This window comes from Sorex fumeus, unplaced genomic scaffold, assembly GCF_029834395.1.
Source record: "Sorex fumeus unplaced genomic scaffold, SorFum_2.1 ptg000039l, whole genome shotgun sequence".
NCBI lineage: Eukaryota > Metazoa > Chordata > Mammalia > Eulipotyphla > Soricidae > Sorex > Sorex fumeus.
The window spans coordinates 31,181,344-31,195,414 of record NW_026606096.1 but is presented as its reverse complement, the minus strand read 5'-3'; the positions used below and the strand labels follow the sequence as shown (position 1 = coordinate 31,195,414).

Genomic DNA, 14,071 nt, shown 5'->3' with positions numbered 1-14,071 from the left:
GATCAGAGAAGTGTGGGTGGAGCTGGTCCTGAGTAGAGCAAGGATAATAATGGCTCAATTAATACAAAAGATCCATATTTGCTCAATTAATTAAAAGATCCATATTTGTAGTTCGCATGGAAGCAGGGAGACTAATCGAAGACCATTCTCCCTGCAGCTGGTCCTCATGCACAGGCTGTCTTGCTGCATTTCTGCAGCAGCAACCCTGGGAGTAAAGAATCGCCACACTCCTTCCCAGACTCTCTCCGTGCCCACTGGCAGTGTGCAGTGAGCAGTGAACAGGCACAGAAACAACTCTTGTCTCTTTTTTTTTCTTTTGGGGTCACACCCAGCGATGCTCAGGGGTTACTCCTTGCTCTGCACTCAGGAATTACTCCTGGCTGTGCTTGGGGGACCATATGGGATGCTGGGGATTGAACCCAGGTCGACTGTTTGCAAGGCAAATGCCCTACCCACAGGGGTTGGAGCAATAGCACAGTGGGTACGGCATTTGCCTTGCATGCAGCCAACCAGGTTTGATTCCCAGCATCCCATATGGTCCCCTGAGCACCGCCAGGAGTAATTCCTGAGTGCAGAGCCATGAGTAACCCCTGTGCATCAATTGCCAGGTGTGAAGCAAACAAACAAAAACAAAACAAACAAAAAAACAAAAAACACCCTACCTGCTGTACTATCACTCTGTATCACTCTGGCCCTCTTTTTGTCTCTTATGCTTTGCTAACACCATTACTGAACACCCAGCAAATGCCAGGCACTGCTCTGGGTCACCACACCTATCAGCTCATCAGATGCACTAAAATTCCAGACATTTTGAGATCATGATCTAGTTAGTTATAGAGCTGGAGGTGGAAGAAATTCAGAAAACCCCGGGTGGAAAGTAAAGAAATATATAGAGATATAATATATACAGCACAGATATCATCTATATACTTCTGAAACAATTGTCGGTTATTTTCTTCACTCTTACAAAAATATAACCGAGCCTCCCTGAAACAGTCATTCCCCAAAGAAGGCAAATAAACTGTGAGCACTGCTCCATTCACTTAATGTGACATGTTTCTTATAAATGAATCCACGGCATGATAATCAGGGAGATTAAAGAAGGAGGTCCCCAGATGTCTGAATTAGGATTTAAATACATATTTTTACTGATTAGTCCTGGGGAGTGTTATGCATGTGCGTATGTGTGAAAATACCCAAGGAATTTATTTATGTTAAGTATCCCAGTCTCTCCGGGTGTTCTGTGAGCTGCAACATAGCCGGTCACATTAAAAAAAAAGTTCTCACATTCTTCCTCCCTGCTTGAATGCTCGGTTTAATTATCTTCCAAAGTTACAAAAATCTCCACTTAAAAAGACAATTGTTAACTTACACCCAAATAACTCTTATCATTTCCCTGACGTTCTTGAAAGCAAGTTACAAAAGCCTTTCTCAAAAGCTTTAAAAATTAAGTTGGGTTTTGGCCTGTTGCAAGAGATCTGAGAGGAGATGAAAACCCTGTTTCAAGCGAGGCCCAGGGCAGAGATATCAAAGCCAAGCGACATTGTTTGGGGGTGGGAGGTTGCCCCACAGAGGAGACAGGTCTCAGGAGTGGGGAGGAGAGTCTGTTGTGAGGGGGTCTCCCTGCCCTGACCACGCCGGCTCCAGGATGCTCACAAGTCACTTCTCTCTCTCTCAATTCCATGATGCCTTCCTGCCACCCACCTCAGTGGCTGAGGTCCCAGTGCCAGCCCCGTGCCAGTCACCCCAACACCACGCGGGATCTGGGAAATCCTAGCATGAGTTTCACTACACCTTTCTGGTTTAATTCCAGCACCACAAAACCGGTGGGTCTCCAGGACAAGAGCATTGCCTGTGCCCTAGAGTCAAACAGGGCCGGCCCATTTGGGGGTCCAAACGCGTGGGAATCAGCATCATGATTTCCCCCAGTGTTGGTCATGCCCCCGTGCCTGGCTATTCCTCACCGGGGCCCCTTGGAGGGGAGCGGGTTGAGCTTTCCTCCCCGCCCTGACCAGGGCCCCGGCAGCCGAAGACCTCCAGGACCAGCCACCACCATGCTGAGACCACTCTCCGCACACCTGAAGGTGCCGGCAGAGGGACAAAGCCACGTGGGTTCCGGGGCCGAGATCTCCAAGCCTATTATGACATTTCATTCCTACTTTGACAAACTGGCAGGCTACCGAATGTAGCCTGCCCACATGGCAGAGTCTGGCAAACTCCCTGTGGCGTACCCAATATGCCAAATACCAGTAACAATGATGGGTCTCATTCTCCTAAAGAGCCTTGAATATAACCTCAGGGCCAGGATGAAGGAGACGTTACTGGGGCCTGCTCGATGCAACCGACGAATAACAGGATGATTTGTGATTGATTGTGATTTGTTGGTCATGATGAACATGCTATAAGCACTTCCGCTTTGGGGGGAGACAAAGAAGAATGTCAAATCTCTTCCAACTGGGGAGATATCAGACAGATGTACACACACACACACACACACACACACACACTCACACACACACGCACTCACAACACACACTCATACAACACACACTCATATACACACGCAAACACATGATACTAGGCGAATTTTATTGTGCTTGCAAGAAAATGGGCACCTAGGAAAACTGTCTTAATACAGTGGAATTAGGTTCAGGAAGCAGGCTGGCATCTGGGCCTGTCCCTCTCCCCTGAATTGAATAAAACTTATCCAAACTGATAACAGAATCAGAATGGGAACGGATTCTCGGGTGCTGCTGTGAGTGATGAGTGGTCCAAGGACAGGCAGTAACTGCTGAGTCAATCGCTCTGAGAGGTGACCCAGGTCACCAGCTTGCGATCCTAGGCAGAAACAGCGAAGGAAGAGGCAGATGTTGTACAATACCCAGTGTGTGCTGAGAGGTTCCCAGTCACAGAGGTGAGGCCCCCAGGCCCAAGCCTCAGGGAAACTGGGGAGCAGCCTCCCCCCAGTTTCCAGGGACACTCAGAGAGACGAGGCTGTTTGGCCTGTCTTGGATTGACTGTCTGACGTGAGGTCAAGGCCAAGGCCACAGATAACCAGGCTGGCAATCAGATAAACCCTCAGATGCTCAAGTACCCTTCCTCTCCCCGGTCTTCCGGGGAGGGGAGCACGGGAGCCTATCCTGACCCTGGTCCTGCTCGGCCGAGACCATGGCAAAGGCAGCAAAACAAGTCAGCATGGCCTGTCGCTAGCTGCTGAGGGCCACAGGGAGGAAGAGAGTTCACACAGATGAGGAAGGAAAGGCGGGAAGTGATTCCTTTTAAGAAACAGGCGTCACAAGACACAGTGCCTTTCTGAGAACAGGAAGTGTTTAGTTGTTGCTGTTGTTGTTTATTTTTATTGCTGCTGTTTAGTGGACACACCCAGCGGTGCGGAGAGCTTACTCCTAGCTCTGTGCTCACTCCTGGCAGAGCTAAGGGACTCTACACAAGTGCCTGAACCCTGCACTATCTCTGCACTATCTCTCTGGCTCTTGGAAAGAATTTGAAGGGAACTGCAAAACTGCTCTGAAGGGTAGATGGATGTATTCAGAGACAAGTGGCCAATGACTGAGCAGAGTCTTAGAAAGGGAGAAAGACGCAAGTTTAGTCTAAAATGTTACCAAGTATTTCCATGGAAGAAACAAGAATAGAAATAAACTGGAGCTAGACAGAAAATACTTCCCAAGTATGCCTCTAAGGCTACTGCTTATCTTCTGGGAAGAGAAGACATATATTAATTGAAATATTTAAAATCACATTAAATGAGAAAGATCAGAATAGCGTAGGGACAAAAAGTGGATGGCAGAAAAAGGAATTCTTCAGGATAGGGGAAAATACTTAGAGCTGTAATTTTTCAGATTGAGAAAATTTGTTGAGGCTTAAAATTAAACAAAAAACTTTATATTCACTTTTAGTTCTAAAAATTAAAGCATGGAAGCAAAGAGGAGAGTTGATGAGGAATTTAATTTCCTGAAACTAACCTTATATTATAAACCATGCAAAAACACAGAAGAAAATGAAAATAATGTTGCTGTATGACATTTACACAACAGGAAGAAAACAGAGTTTTGCAAGGGTGACTAGATACCAAGGAATTTCAAAGTAATTTCCAATGCAATGGACAATTCCAGAAGTATGGAAAACTAGCTTAACGCAATTAACAAGAAAGTGTGATTACAATAATAACGGGATCATTTGTTTCCTCAAATTCCATGGTATAACTTGAATATTAACTTTTTTTTAAAAAAAATTATCGAACCACCGTAGGATAGTTATAAGCTTTCATGTTTGGGTTATAATCACACAATGATTAAACACCCATCCCTCCACCAGTGCACATTCCCCACCACCAATATCCCCGGTATACCCCCCCTTTCCCACCCTCCCCCTGCCTCCATTGCAGACATGATTCCCCATTATCTCTCTCTACTTTGGGGCATTATGGTTTGCAATACAGATCCTGAGAGGTTATCATGTTTGGTCCTTTATCTACTTTCTGTACACATCTCCCATCCTGACAGATTCCTCTAGCCATCTTTTTCTTAGTGATCCCTTCTCTATTCCAGCTGCCTTCTCCCCTTTGCTCATGAGGCAGGCTTCCAGCTCTGGAGCAATCGATCTGTCCCGACAACTTGAATATTAACTTAAACCCCTTCTCCTTGAAGCTAATTCTAATACTCATAGAGTAAAGTTAGCAGCAATCATTTCCTCCCCTGAATCCTGGAGTTATTACTGGAAACAACTCACATGCTTTAGCTGAGCCTATTATCTGCAGGAGGGCAGAGGGGGTGTGAAACAGAGTGGAGGTACCAGAGGATGAGGACCTCGTCTGTTGATGGTGATTTCCTATTGACTACTGGAATGGGATTCTGCACACAAGTTAGTCCTGGTGGCTACTCATGGAACTATTTACCTCTGACTCTGGGGGGACGTGTTTGAACTACTCACTCGTTCTAGTGGAATGGGTCCAAAAGATTTATATTTTATCAATCTCGAAGTTGCACCCAGAGGATAAGAAGGAAAGACCCAAGAGTCTTTGAACCTGCAAGAAGTTAAAAGACCTAGTAGGAATTAAAAAAATGGCAGCACGGTCAACCAAGGACAGGGGCTTGCTCTTCCCCAGGATGGCTATGGTCCCAGAACGCCTTCCCTGAACTAGATAAAACTACAGTCTGGGAACAATGGTTACATAACAGGGACTGTTCGGCAAGTGGAGCTGCATGGAAACAGGGGCACGGCCCCTTCCTTCTCCCATAATTAGTCATATCAGGGGAGGGCATGGCTTGTCAATCATTCAAAAGAACACCAGCATTTCCCATTGTCTACTCGGGAGAAATGGGGGTAGCATGCACAGGGGGACAAGGGAAGACAGTTGGCGCTTCTATTGTTCTTCCACACTAGCAAATAATTGAGCGCCAACTTGTGACTCGAATACCATGACCCAGTGATAAATGTCTTTGATGAGTACTGACAGCTGTCTTTTCACTCTAGTCAAAATAACTGATTATGTCTGTTGGCCTGTTCTTTCAAGCAAGAGTAAGACTGAACGTGATTTACTGTGTCTCTGGCGATTTGACAATAACCCCTTGAATTGCATTCGTTTCTCTTGCTCGTGGGGAGCCAGTTGTCCATTTAGAAATGCAATGAAAACGCCTGATAACTTTTGAACTGACCTCGAAACATCATACCCTGTAAGATGACTGTGACCAGCCACTTGAAAGTCATGATCCCTCTGTCATAATTAAGCAAGAAATTTGAAATATGCTCTCCAAAAATATGAGATTAAATTTCAGCTCTAAAATGAAAAACAATCAGTCTGTGACTTTGCAGTATTCAGCAAGATAAAGAATCCCCAAAGAGGGCATCTAAGGTTTATTGAGTTGATAAGAATGATCATCGTATAGCTGAGAGTCCCTGGAATCCTCAGTTATATATAGGCCATCCTCTGACACGTAGCTGACAGGATTTTATATAATATTTATAATATTATAAATATAACATAAATATAAATATTATAATAGATACAACATATAATACATATATGATATTTATACTATTATAAATGTCTCCACCTCAAGAAATTCACGCTACCTCAACAGTACTGGAGCTTTACAGCTCTTTTTTATGTGCGCTGTAAAGCTGAAGTGAATAACAGGAAAGAAAAGTTTTACAAATGGTGCCCAAGTCAAAAATAATAGGAAGGCTGCTGCCACTGGCGTCACCCCGCCCAGCGCTCTTGTGCCAGATATCCTGCTGGCTCTGGGGCAGCGGTTACTCTGGTCCAGCCCAAGGCCAGCTGCAAGGCCAGGCTGGAGGGGGGAGGTCAGGGAGAACAGCTCACCTCTAGGATCTCAGCAAAGAACCAAGCCCCACAGCTTCATCGATTTCTGACAAGTTATGTCCGACCTTCCTAAAGGCCACAGCATCTATTCTAAAGGGAAACGGAAGTGGATGCTACATCCCTGGATGGGGCTCATGGCAACAAATGCCTCACTGAAGGAAATCCCCACAAGGAAGTACTGCAAAGAGCATATACAGAATCAAGAGACAAGGACAAGTTGTCTGAGGACAGCAGGTGGTCCGATTTGCTGTGTGATGTGTAAAATGTTTAGTGACTCCTGGTCTGCTGACAAAAGCTAGCGTGGGGACTCCAGAGGTCAACTTCAACAGCACACCTTTCTGAGATTTGGCAAATGCCTGGTTCTTCTACCATATCCTACCCCAGGCCCTTTGAACCTCAAGGGAGCTCAGTTTTCCTTATGAGTTTGCTGGGAAATGCAACTCCCTCCCAAGTTTCATCTGGTGAAACATGTGCTGAATTCTTTACAAATCTATGTGGAATACAATAACATATGCAGATGCTATATATGATATTTCTACACCACACTAAGTGGTCAAGTATGTAATTCTTGAGAACAAGTTATTTATTTATTTATTTTTAATTTTATTGCATCACTGTGAGAGGGTGTTCGCCTTACAAGCGGCCAACATGGCCAACCCGAGTTCGATTCCTCCGCCCCTCTTGGAGAGCCTGGCAAGCTACCCAGAGTACCTCGCCCACATGGCAGAGCATGGCAAGTCACCCGTGATGTATTCGATATGCCAAACACAGTAACAACAAAGTCTCCAATGGAGACGTTACTGGGCCCGCTCGAGCAAATCGACGATCAACGGGAGGGCCTTTACCTTTACCTTACCACTGTGAGATAGTTATAAGCCTTCATGTTTGGGTTACAATCACACAATGATTGAACACCCATTCCTCCACCAGTGCACATTCCCCACCATCAATATCCCCAGAATACTCCCCCTTTCCCACCCTCCCCCTGCCTCCATGGCAGACAATCTTCCCCATACTCTCTCTCTTCTTTAGGGCATTATGATTTGCAATACAGATCCTGAGAGGTTATCATGTTTGGTCCATTATCTACTTTCAGCACACATCTCCTATCCCAACCGATTCCTCCAGCCATCATTTTCTTAGTGATTCCTTTTCTCTTCCAGCTGCCTTCTCCCCTTTGCTCACGAGGCAGGCTTCCAGCTATGGAGCAATCTTCCTTGCCTGTGTATCTACTGTCCCTAGGTGTCAGACTCATGTTATGGAGAACAACTTATTTTTAAATCAACAATCTGTCTTGGTATTAATCTTGAATCCTGAACTCAAGCACTGTAAAGGGGGAAAGAAATCATGACTGAGTTCTTGGGTAGTGAAAGGTAAATCCACCCTGTTCCCCTCCACCTCACTGTTCTAAAATGATAAAAATTTCAGAAATCACTTTTCTTAAACAAAATCAGTAATTAGATTAGGCCACAACATGGTTGAGAGCAGAACCTTAAATGAGCATAATCTTTAATTCCTTTTCTTCCTGTTATTGGAAGTGCTGTAACTATCAAGACTATGCATTTTATGCCAGGCTCATGGAAAGAGGAAACAACACTCCAAAAATCCATGACTAACGATTCAAAAATAAAACATGAGCAAAGTCAGGCCCTAAGTCTTCCAGCTCAGAGGATCCACTAGAAGGTTCAGAATAAAAAGCAATGTGGAAAAAAAAAAAGAGACAAATCTGTATATAATCATAACCCCCCATCCCCCATTCTCCCTGATATAGGGCGAGCTAAGAATTTTACCTGAATCAAATCATGCATGCGTTTATTCCTTACCGCACTCTGTAAAGTGGTAATTTTAGCTGGTTTCAAAACTGGGAAAGGTATCCTATTTTTACTTTTAAGTAATCTGTTTACATCAGAAAAAATGAAAACTTAATAACAGGAGATAAACTTATCCTTGAATAGAATTTCTCTGAGTTCCTATGAGAATAGTTTTCAACGACTGTTCAAAGAAATTTTAAGGCATAATGGATCCTCGCAATTTTTCTGAAGTGCACTTTTTGCTAACTACTATCAGAGTTAACGTGATCCCACTTCCCCGGAGAAATAAAGCTGACATGTTCTGCAATCCTGCAGCTTATAAATACGGTTACCTATTCACCGAGAAGGGTTAACCAAGAAAGGTGTGAGCAATACTCAAAAGAATGCTAGTGATAACAAAGAAAAATTCAGCGAACTTTGAACTAAGAATGGAGAGGGTTTTCCAACCTGATCTAGTACATCGACTCTGAGAAGTAATTCTATTCCAGAGCGAACGAACACAGAGACGTGGCATTTTCCCTGCAAAGCTCACAGGAGAGTAAGAAAAGCAGTTTGGAGTGACATCCACTCCCCTAAACCTAGTCGGCTAATCTGTGGTTGTTAAAAGGTGTTTGGGAGAAAGGGCTGAGGCCATTTGGGGAAAGCAAGGATCGAAAAAGAGTTTGGGGCCTGGAGGTGGGGCAGAAGTTTCCCTTGGTCTCTGCTCAGCCTCTCTCACACCCTCAATTCCACTCCTGCCCATGTCCTTCTGCTTCTGCAGCTCTTCAAGTTCAGGTGATCATAGCTCTGACCTGTCCAGGCTGCCCCTGGATCCTCCCTGAATGGACTCAAAGGAGGGGACAGAGACTGATATTAGCCACATGGCCCAATGGGGGACACAAAATGAGAGGAATAATTGCTCCCCTCCCTTTTTTTCTCATTACATCTACTGCTTAGAGTTGATCACACAAACAGCAGGACAGGGGAACTGTCATGACTGATATTTAGTTAAAATGGGTTTAAAGACCCGTCGATTGCAACCCACCCGGTCGACCAGTAGTTTGATTCCTCCGCCCCTCTTGGAGAGCCCAGCAAGCTACCAAGGGTATCTTGCCCACACGGCAAAGCCTGGCAAGCTACCCATGACATATTCAATATGACAAACACACTAACGACAAGTCTCACAATGGAGACGTTACTGGGCCCACTCGAGCAAATTGATGAACAATGGGAGGACAGTGCAGAGCAGTGAGTTTAAAGACTGCTGAGCCCAGTCTATGGTGCTTTGTATAATTATAACGACTTCTGTGCCTTTTACTGAAGGAACATTAGAGTGCTTTGTGTAAACTTATCTAGCATCCTTTATTACCAGATAACATTTGTTTACATTTTCCATCACAAAAATCAAAATCATTGTAGGACAAAACAGTCCAATAGTCATTATGCAATTTAAAGCTGCAGAAAGGATTTTCTGAGAAATGCTCTATGCTTTCTGTCATCAACATTTAAGTATACCCTGTGAAAAGATCATTTGATAGCAATATCTTCTGAATTTTCATCTTATTTCTTCCTCCCACCCACACCTCCCCCCCTTTTTTGAATGGGGGCCAGGGCTGAACCACACTTGGAGGTGCACAGGGAGTATTCCTGGCTCTGTGCTCAAGAGTGACCTCTGGCAGTGCTGGGGATCAGGGTCAGCCTACACACTAGGTGAGCAGCTCACCCCTCTGTGCCATCTCCAGCCCCTTCTGCACTCTTCTTTCCTCCTGAGCAAGTCTAGCAACATTTCCAACAAGTATCAACACAATCTAGGACATTAAACTAAATGTGTAGAAAGACGGAAAGATGGTTCTGACATCCGAAGAGACCGAAAGGAAAATTCAAATACAGATTTAAAAAAAAATAACGTTAAATAAGGTCAATACTACAAAACATAGACAAATCATTTATGAAAACAAAACAGGAACAATGAATTCATCTCAAAGGCAGGAATCACTGAGGTGAGCCTTGGCATACATGTAAGATTCCAACGCCTGAAAGCTGCGTGAACTTTTCTGATTTTTCTCTCAGATTATGTGTTTACCACATGGTAGGATCAGATCATTGGAAACAGACAGAACCATTTTATGACCCAAGAAAAGCAGAAGGAAATTTTTTTTTCAAGACAAATATTGTGGGCAAGACTAACAATCTCTAGTGTAAAAGGATCCAAGTCGCCAGGTCACACAGTTCTCCCTCCACATTCCCTGAGGAATTTTCATGGCCAGAAGATGGACTGTCACCAAGGAAAGGAGCCAGGAAACAAGGGAAGAAGCACCAGAAGGACCAGAGGAAGGAGAGGGTGTGATGGGGAGTTTGGAGCAGGTGCCCAAAGCAGCAGCAGGACCAGAAGTCACTACAAAACCACTTGGCAGAAGAAGTCTCCAGAGCCCCAGGAGGGGTGAGGAGAGGAATGAAAAGTGAAAAAGGAAGTCCGGGCATCCAGGAAGAAGGGCAAGGGCGGGGCAGTCGTAGGAAGATCCGGATGGGCAGGAGCTAGGAGAGAAGGAACAAGGGGGCTGGGGGCATGAGCAGGTGAGGGAGGTGCCAGGAAGCTGCAACGCAGGCACAACCCCAGAGGACGAGGTGGGATTAGGAGGGAGAGAGAGAGGTGAAGGAGAAAGCAGGAAGCAAAGGTGTTTTCAATATTTGCTTGCTGCAAGCATGCAGCACTTGATGGGCATTATCAATCAGGATGGCCGTGTTATTTTGAAGGAGATGGCATGGGGAGGGGTGGGGGAGAATTTTAAACAAGAGGATGGTCACGTAAGCTCATCTGAATCCTTATTGGCACCCATGATGTGCTTGACTTCTCTAGAAATAACTGCAAAGGTGAGGTCTCTCCAAAGGACCGTAAACTCTGGAACAAATGATGCCAGGTTGATAGCCCTGGAGATGGATACTGCTGCCTTCAGGCTGAGGGATACTTCCGTAAAGAGCAATAGGGAACCCAAGAATTTCTTTTTCCCTAATGTGACTGCTGCTGAAAAGTGTTTTATGAATCTGGGAAGACGCTCCAGAGAGGAGAAGAGCAGCAGCAAACCCAGATCCAGAGGATTGCGATTTTTCAGTGGAACTAAACTCAGGCATCTTTGGGGTCTTCTCTGTCTCCACTTTCTGTAAAGTATCTGGCAAAAGGCACTGACAGGGGCCAGAGCTCTAGGACAGGGGTTAAGATGCTTGTCGTACATGTGGGTGACCCTGACATCATCCCCAGCATACCACAGTTTCCCCTGAGAACTGCCAGAAGTGATCCCTGAGCACAGAGCCAGGAGTAAGCCTTGAGCACACCAAGTGTGGCCCCCAATACAAACAACAACACAACAAAAGCACCTATAACCTATTTTCAAGTATGGCAGGAAAAACACTAAAACTTAGGCAATCTATACATAAAAAAAACAGCAACTTTTAAGGCAGTTCTTGGTTAATTCCTAACTGCAGCTTGGGCAACTAATAACTTAGTTCATTAATTCATATTTGATTGCATCAGTTTCTAGTAAATCATTACTCAGTTTTTTTTACAGGTACTTTGGATAGAAATTGAGAAGGATGTGAACACTCTCATGTCACCAAGGGGACAACCAACGTGGAAAAAGGGCCCAGCCTTTCTGAACAACCCATTTTGTGAGGTGCTTCCAAATACTTGAGTTCGCTTAGGGAATATGGCGTTGATCTTCTGGACCATGTCCTGTCCCCTGTGAGTGGGAAGGCGGTGCAGGACAAGGGGGGTGACAGTGCTAAGGAGGCACCCAGAGGGTGCAGTCTGAACCTGCCTCTCCTCATCGGGTTCCCCACCTTACTCTCCCCGTGCACAGGTAGCTTCTGGAAGCCTCCTGACTCATTGAAAGTAGTTTGCCATCTAATATTTGGGCACTGAGTAAGGTGTCTGGCATGTACTAATACTTAATACATGTTTTCTGATATGATTATGTGAATGGACGAACCAAAAGAATGATGAACGTGTCTGAATGTTCAACCATGGCTCATGGCAGAACCAAGACTGGTCAGAACCAGGGACCTTGACCTGAGCTAGAGGCCCGGATTGATTTGTTTTGGAGGGAAGGAAGGAAGACAGGTGTGGCAGTGCTCAAAGGCTACTTCCGGCTCTGTGCTTAGGGGGCTGTGGCTCCCAGCAGTGGACCAGGGCTCATGTGGTGCTGGGACTCCAGCCCTGACCTCCTGCATGTAGAGCCTGACTCGGCCAGTTGAGTTCTCCCCAGCCCTGAGATTGGGATCTTTTGGTAACAAATCCAGTCAATTATTGGCTTGAAGGATTCCTTGCTCGTCGGTCTTGTTGTCAAGACTCTGAGGATCTCAACCTTCTGCCATGCAAGGAAAGTGAAAGGGTCCCTAAGGGGCTGAGATGGACACAGGGGGCTCCACGAGAACTTTCTGCCCTGGAGGACAGCCTGGTGTTGGACAGCAAGACAATCCAAGGTCTCTGCAAAATCGGTGCTGAGGAGAGGGAGAAATTGAAACCGAGCTGAATCTGAAGCACTGAGGGTGTTCCCAGGCACTATTTTACTTCATGCATTTGGGGACCAAACCCAGCGATGCTCAGGAGTTACTACTCCTAGCTCTGCACTCAGGAATTACTCCTGGCAGTGCTCGGGGGACCAGAGATGATGCGAGGGATCAAACCCGGGTCTGCCACATGCAAGGCAAACGCCTTACTCACTGTCCTATCACTCGGACTCCCTATTTTCCTTCACTCCGTCAACAAGCCTGTGTACAACCAGGTCTTGTTGCCATTTTATAGATGAGCAACCCGGACCTCAGCGAGAGGTGATTTGTCACAGCTTTCCTGCTGGGAAGAAGTCTGGCAGTGACAACACACAAGCCAATTCTCTCTCCCTTTCTCTGCATTCTACAATCCTCCTCCATCTTTAAGAGACCCGATTTCTGAGCATGAGTCCAAAGGCAGTCCCCGAGGGCAGTCGGGATCTATCCTGCACCCACGAAGGCACCAGAGGAAGTGAGAGGAGACCAGGCGTGGGCTGTGTGACCCCAGAAGGAACCAGCTCTTCCTCTTTTGCAGCTGTTCTGGAGGAAGGTTTTCATTCAAAGGAAAAAATGCCAAGTCTTCTACTCTATAACTGTCCCCATGGTCAAACCAACTCTCCCAAAGGCTGACGCAGAGTGCATCCCCCCACCTCCCCGTGCCCTCGGAGAAGAGGGTCAGGGTTATGGGGAAGTGGGGTGGGGGGGCACACAGACTGCCTCTTCTGAAACGCAAACTCCTCCGTGGCCACAGGCTGGGACAGCGGGAGATCCTGACATGCAGAGAGATACCAAGGGAACTCGAGTCACAGTCAAATGTCACGTGAGCCAGAGGCAGAGGGGCAGAAGACATCCCAGCCCCCAGCCGGCCTCCCCTCCAAGTTCGACCTCACAGGCGTGGGATGCTGCCCACAATTCAGCGGCTTCACAGAATTTGTTGGGAGTGTTGGCCCAAGAACGATTTTACAGCGTGTGTTTTAAGACGATTAAAAACAAACCAAGTGTTAGCATTTGCTTCATGTTTCCCAGATGATGAGAAGGGCTGAGAGGCTATGTGTTAATGAGGAATAATGGGGAAAATCGGCTTTATCTGAAGGATCACTGTAGAGCTGGATGGAGAGCTCAAAGGGCTAGGTGTAGGTTTTGCCTGGGGCCTGACGGGAGCTGGGTCCAATCCCGGCTTCACATGGGTTCCTCCCCACCCCAATACCACCAAACTGCCAGGAGTGACCCCTGAGCACAGAACCAGGAGTAGCTCCTGAGCCCTGCTGGGTGTGGCCCCCAAAATATAAACAAACAAAAAGAGACATGGCAGTGGAAGTCAGGGCACAAATCATTCTGCTCTGTGGATTTCTGCCAGCTGTTCAAAGACTAAAAAAGGACCATAATGATCAGGAAAGCG

General features: G+C 46.0%; 1 protein-coding gene across 1 annotated transcript in view; it reads right to left on the bottom strand.

Moving 5' to 3' along the window:
* NR3C2 (nuclear receptor subfamily 3 group C member 2) overlaps positions 1 to 14,071 on the bottom strand; it is a 329,385-nt gene that overhangs the window by 173,218 nt on the left and 142,096 nt on the right. The gene's annotated exons all lie outside the window — the stretch shown is intronic.